This window comes from Schistocerca americana, chromosome 9 (genome assembly GCF_021461395.2).
Source record: "Schistocerca americana isolate TAMUIC-IGC-003095 chromosome 9, iqSchAmer2.1, whole genome shotgun sequence".
NCBI lineage: Eukaryota > Metazoa > Arthropoda > Insecta > Orthoptera > Acrididae > Schistocerca > Schistocerca americana.
This window is the reverse complement of record NC_060127.1, coordinates 49,617,372-49,624,593: the sequence shown is the minus strand read 5'-3', so window position 1 is coordinate 49,624,593 and position 7,222 is coordinate 49,617,372. Positions and strand designations below refer to the sequence as shown.

The window sequence follows — 7,222 nt, the reverse complement described above, 5'->3', positions numbered from 1 at the left end:
AATGCTGTTCCATAGATCAGAAATACGACACTTCGTAATGATGTGGAACGTGTCAGGTTAACAAAAGGTGTCTATACAAGATATTACATTAGACAAAATATTACATGACACTCAATATTTTTTTATGGAGGCTGGGATATCACCTACTTACTATATCCAAAAATTCATCTAATGAGTAGAAGGAGTTGCCATTAAGAAATTCTTTTAATTTCCTTTTAAGTGCTATATGGCTATCTGTCAGACTTTTGATGCTATTAGGTAAGTGACCAAAGACTTTTGTGGCAGCATAATTTACCCCCCTCTGAGCCAAAGTTAGATTTAACCTTGAGTAGTGAAGATCATCCTTTCTCCTAGTGTTGTAGCCATGTACACTGCTATTACTTTTGAATTCGTTTGGATTGTTAATAACAAATTTCATAAGTGAATATATATATTGCGAGGCTACAGTGAATATTTATAGCTCTTTAAATAAGTGCCTGCAGGATGATCTTGGATGAGCTCCAGTAATTATTCTGATTACACGCTTTTGTGCAATGAACACTCTTTTACTCAATGATGAGATACCCCAGAATATGATGCCATACGAAAGCAGAGAATGAAAATAGGCGTGGTAAGCTAATTTACTCAGATGTATATCGCCAGAATTTGCAATGACCCTAATAGCATAAGTAGGTGAACTCAAACGTTTCAGCAGATCCTCAGTGTGTTTTTTCCAGTTCAACCCCTCATCAATGCATACACCTAGAAATTTTGAATATTCTACCTTAGTTCCGATTTCTGATCGAAGTCCATATTTATTAATGGGGTCATTCCATTTACTGTGTGGGACTGTATATATTGTGTTTTGTCAAAGTTTAATCAGAGTGCATTTGCAGAGAACCACATAATGATTTTCTGAAAAACATCGTTCACAATTTCACCAGTTAATTCTTGTCTGTTGGGTGTGATAGCTATACTTGTATCATCGGCAAACTGACAACTATTTTTCAGGCCTGCAGGAAATTCATTTTCGAGATGTGATCAAGACACTGGAACATCTTTGGACCAAGTGCATTACTCTACAAGGAGATTAAATCGAAAAATAAAGAATGTTTCAGTGGTGTAAGAACTTTTTTTCTATTCGGTTCCGAGAACTTTTCAAGCCACCCTCTAAGTACATAAACTGTGATCGCCGGTATCATAATTCGTTTTTCCTCTGCATCTAACACTCTTTCTGCAAGCACATCACCTAATTTAACTACCTGATGTTTTCTGCGTGGTTGTAGCTCTGCCTCTAGTGGTCTATACCTGTCAGTATATGCTATCTGCTTTGCATTGATGTGTTCAGACTTCAGTACCTGACCTGCCAGGGGAAAATAAACATTAATGACTTGCTTGTGCCAAGGTACTAACCAACCTAAATACATACTACTCCCAATAACTACAATTATTTGTCTGAAAATGACGTAAATAATGATGCAGTATTGTTCAGTACAATGTCTCAGTCAGCAATACTCTCAAAGCCAGTATATTTAATTGCACTGAAAATACCTATCGTACGCACGTGCTGTGTCCATTGTTTGGAAAGAAACTTGTCCCATTCACTCACGGAACATTCTGTTGACGACGGTGATGTCCACTTTACTCTTTGCTTTTGAGCTTGGTTTCAGTACTGCTCGGTCCTGTCTTGAATTTCTTTACCCGGCAGTATTGGTGGTGCATTGACAGTGATACAGAGCAGTCGAGAAGAGTTCGCCTCTATGCACCTCGTGCGTGGTTTCACAGAACACAGTGGAAGAGCAGCATAACGAAATCATTCTGAACTCATTCCACAGTGACGGCAACGACATCAGCGTACTCCGCATCTTCAGCTGCGCAAAACTGTCAAGATTCCCGATTCTCTCATTTATTCAATGACCTGCTTCGCCATGCTTAAACGCCCATCTGAGCACCATTTGACTGGAGCTGGCGGCATTGTGGAAAGCTGTGTGTGGTCACAACAGTAACAGCATATACATACTGTATACAAGGTGTTACAAAAAGGTACGGCCAAACTTTCAGGAAACATTTCTCACACACAAAGAAAGAAAATATGTTATGTGGACATGTGTCCGGAAACGCTTACTTTCCATGTTAGAGCTCATTTTATTACTTCTCTTCAAATCACATTAATCATGGAATGGAAACACACAGCAACAGAACGTACCAGCGAGACTTAAAACACTTTGTTACAGGAAATGTTCAAAATGTCCTCCATTAGCGAGGATACATGCATCCACCCTCCGTCGCATGGAATCCCTGATGCGCTGATGCAGCCCTGGAGAATGGCGTATTGTATCACAGCCGTCCACAATACGAGCACGAAGAGTCTCTACATTTGGTACCGGGGTTGCGTAGACAAGAGGTTTCAAATGCCCCCATAAATGAAAGTCAAGAGGGTTGAAGTCAGGAGAGCGTGGAGGCCATGGAATTGGTCCGCCTCTACCAATCCATCGGTCACCGAATCTGTTGTTAAGAAGTGTACGAACACTTAGACTGAAATGTGCAGGAGCTCCATCGCGCATGAACCACATGTTGTGTCGTACTTGTAAAGGCACATGTTCTAGCAGCACAGGTAAAGTATCCCGTATGAAATCATGATAACGTGCTCCATTGAGCGTAGGTGGAAGAACATGGGGCCCAATCAAGACATCACCAACAATGCCTGCCCAAACGTTCACAGAAAATCTGTGTTGATGACGTGATTGCACAACTGAGTGCGAATTCTCGTCAGCCCACACATGTTGATTGTGAAAATTTACAATTTGATCACGTTGGAATGAAGCCTCATCCGTAAAGAGAACATTTGCACTGAAATGAGGATTGACACATTGTTGGATGAACCATTCGCAGAAGCGTACCCGTGGAGGCCAATCAACTGCTGATAGTGCCTGTACACGCTGTGCATGGTACCGAAACAACTGGTTCTCCCGTAGCACTCTCCATACAGTGACGTGGTCAACGTTACCTTGTACAGCAGCAACTTCTCTGACGCTGACATTAGGGTTATTGTCAACTGCACGAAGAATTGCCTCGTCCATTGCAGGTGTCCTCGTCGTTCTAGGTCTTCCCCAGTCGCGAGTGATAGGCTGGAATGTCCCGTGCTCCATAAGACGCCGATCAATTGCTTCGAACGTCTTCCTGTCGGGACACCTTCGTTCTAGAAATCTGTCTCGATACAAACGTGCGGCGCCACGGCTATTGCCCCGTGCTAATCCATACATCAAATGGGCATCTGCCAACTCCGCATTTGTAAACATTGCACTAAGTGCAAAACCACGTTCGTGATGAACACTAACCTGTTGATGCTACGTACTGATGTGCTCGATGCTAGTACTGTAGAGCAATGAGTCACATGTCAACACAAGCACCGAAGTCAACATTACCTTCCTTCAATTGGGCCAACTGGCGGTGAATCGAGGAAGTACAGTACATATTGACGAAACTAAAATGAGCTCTAACATGGAAGTTAAGCGTTTCCGGACACATGTCCACATAACATCTTTTCTTTATTTGTGTGTGAGGAATGTTTCCTGAAAGTTTGGCCGTACCTTTTTGTAACACCCTGTATACTTACATCTAGTTGGAGCAGATATACTGCATCAATGAGTAAACTGTCGACTGTCTGTTGGTAAATCATTAACCAATTTGTATAGAATATTTTCGTGAAATACTTTTGACAGCTTGATTGACCATGGAGCGAAAAGTATTCCTATATTATATAAGCCCATTTATGATTCTATGTTTTCGAAAATTGTCTTCCTTAAATTGTACCTAATTGATGTTCCTTATGAAGTTGTATTAATTTTAATAAATTACAATTTTTCTAATACAACAATTTCAACATCTTTTACATTTTTCATTTTAATTTAAGTACTAATTTTGCCTGATCAAGGTTCCAATGTCGCATTATAATACTGCAAGTAAAAAAAAAAAAAATAAAAAAAATAAAAAAAACATTGTGTTATTTGAGATGAAAAACTGGCAAAAGTATTACTTGAAGTGTAGTAACAGAATCAAGAAAAGTGACACAACTCAAATAATTAATTAATAATTACCAGAGAACACCCCACTTTTCGCGAGAACGTAACTATATGTCCAGATTAGTCCATTATAGTAGTTCAGTGTAAGTTTTATGGAATTATTTACGTCGATTTATCTCAAGTAGTGTACCTTTGAGTTGTCGCACTGTTCTTGCCGAGATGTGAGATGCAGTAATAAACCGACCGAGATCAAATTACGCTAAGGCACTCGCTTGGGTGGTACATATCCTCAAACTGGAATGATATAGAGGAGAGTAGCGTGGCTGCAGGGAAAGCATGACACGCAAAATTATAAAGCGTGTCACATTTTTTCTTCCAAGAGTACCATCGTATAATAAGACACAACTATCAAAGTGCTTCACGACAGTTATAACATGGCTGAAACTGAAATACAGGGACTTCAACGAACACTGTCGGCCCAACCTCAGCTGTACCCTCTATTTGCGGAGAGGAAGAAAATTCAGACCATATATTCGTACAGTTTCCTTGGAACCCGTTATCACATTGAAGTACTTGCAAGTAATCTTTGGACTCTTGGTCATCAGTTCCCAAGCAGTCTCCAAACCTTCTTAGCATCCAACGACGTAGCAGCATATAAGCGACTGTACGAATTCGCCAACATCAAGATACACCAATGTCAGCATCAAGATACAGCTCGCCGCGCTGCTAATCTAACGGTGTTTTAGACCATCCACATGAAATTAACGAGTTGTGTTCATGTAGTATCCACGATGGGAAAGACAATATGAAACAAAATTCAGCAGAATTTGAAACTGGCACGGTCTAAACATACTGATGTGTATCAGGCATATTTCAGTATCTTAGTCAGCTGTGGCGAAGAGAATTGATTATTTCCTAGTGAATGCAGCTTGATTGTGTTGTTCCTCAAGTGGAGATTTACCTCATAATTATTCAACAGAACGTGATCTGGAAGTCTTCTCACAAGGTTCTTCCAACACTGAAAGCCGTATACCCCCCATGGTTGTACCTGTGCAGTCGAGCCCTTTGGGATCATCGGAGAAACAAGTCCCTCGCCCTCAGGTACGATGCTCCAAACGATCCTTTCACACTAACCACCGGAAGAACCTAACAATAATACAGATATTTCTCCCTCACTGGGAAAGAAGACATCTTTTAAATACCTTTTGATCTGGTTAGACGCTATCACAAGGACATGTAGGGCTTCAAAAAGAGATTCTTAAATTCTAGGTTCAAACTCACCATCAGCTTTTTCTAAGACTATGAAAAAAATCGTTTCAAGCAGTGTCTCCAAGGGCAAGAAACACCTGGTGATCCCAGAGGGCTCGATGGTACAGGTACAGCCGCAGAGCAAATTTGGCTTTCGATGATGGAGGAACTCTGTGAGGAGATTTTCAAATCTCGTTGTGCTAGATGATGTTAGTCTCCACTTGAGAAACAACACAATCAAGCTCCAGTCACTGGTACATAATCAATTCTCTTCGCCAAGATGTACCACTGTACTTACATATGCCTCATATAAATTAGGATATTTAGAGGACTACCTGTGACAATTTGAAATTCTGCTAAATTTTGTCTGATACTGGCTTCTCACTCATGTATGTTACGTGAAGAAATTTCGTTAATTTTATGTGCATGGTGTAAAAAACCGATATGTTTTGAGTATTTCCTTACAGATTATCATTACTGTAACTATTTTCTATCATAATAAAGAGCTACTTCTTATTTCCACTTAAACAAATACATGTACCGGTATGTGAAATTGTAAGCTAAAAGACAAAAGAAGCCATGAATGCAAAACTTAAAATAACAATTTTAAACATAAAGCAACTATAAGTAAAATAAATAGACAACGTAGTAATGAACTGTGTACAGTTTATTTTCCAAAAATGGTATTTCAGAAACTAGAGGTGTATGTGGCGTGAAAGCTTCTTTTATCTATGTTCTCACTTTTCAAAATTAATTAATGTTGTTGGGAGTATGCTGCATAATTTCAAATTATTATGTAAGTTAATTATGCAGTTTTCAAGAACATGAATTACTTATCGGCTTTTATATGAAACCTTTTTCTACATCATCGCTTTGAAGTCGTCCTGCTAAATTTAAAATGCCAAATTACTTTTTGGGGTGCGTTTTACCACTTAAAAGTGAAAGTGGACACAAAAAAATGCCTGTTGCTCTATTTTGCCTCCTGTACGTGGATAACAATATTAATAAAGATCATTTATTGACACTTTTGAATGTTCTCTTATTAGTAGCAAATTGCAGATCGAGTGCAGTGAATACTATTCGCTGTAATTTAGCAGACAAGTCGTCAGTACTGGATAATACGAACAGCACTATTCTTCAATTTAAGCTTGAAAAACTGAGCAGGTCAAAGAAAAATATCTATAATTTCTTTCATCACTTAGCACAGAATGAACTCGGTGTAATGTGTCAGTTACAGATGTTTTTGCGGTATATGCCTTGCTAAAGATTAACAAGAATTTTCACAAGATTTCATCTATAATCCTTTGACGTCTAGGTGTCCAATTTTCTATTATAAAATCTGCACACAGGAAGTTCACGATTACAGTGGTAAATAAGAAAATCTTTTTATTCTGTTGCAAGAGTACCACACTATGTTTCTGGAAGATAATTCGCTCCTGAACCCAATTATAATTTCAGAATATCTGTACCAGCCTAAGAATTAATGTAATAATGACTTTTGAAAGTGCTTATCGCAACCAATGTGTTATATTTACCCAACAAATGACACATTTTCCCAACAAAAGTTTCATATGGAAACAGCAACAAAATCTGTCAGAACGCAAAGGAATCAAAGAAACAAGTAACATAAAAGTAATAATTTTCTCAAAGGGATGAATATGTCTGGCCCAAAGTTAATAGGCTTTGCAACAATGCATATGACATGAACTGTTTCATTCCTCCATCATTCTTTCACTGACGTTGCTATGCAGAAAGCACACAGAAATCTGAACATGTTTTACATTTCCTCTCTCCAAGCACCCCTGAAAAGATGTTATTAGAACAAATTATGCACCATATAGACCTTTGTACTCCATAGCATTCGAACATACCTAAGTACAGCTTACTGGCAACCATTTAACCAATACTTCAGAAGAAACTGAGCTTCAAACTCCTCAACTTTCTGAGTTGCCCCGCCCCCCCCCCCCCCCCCC

General features: G+C 39.1%; 1 non-coding gene across 1 annotated transcript; it reads left to right on the top strand.

The window, feature by feature from the left end:
• The first annotated feature begins 4,265 nt into the window (after window positions 1-4,265).
• On the top strand, window positions 4,266-4,372 carry LOC124551540. The gene has a single exon (XR_006967901.1). It is a non-coding gene; the product is annotated as a U6 spliceosomal RNA (small nuclear RNA).
• Window positions 4,373-7,222: the final 2,850 nt, after the last annotated feature.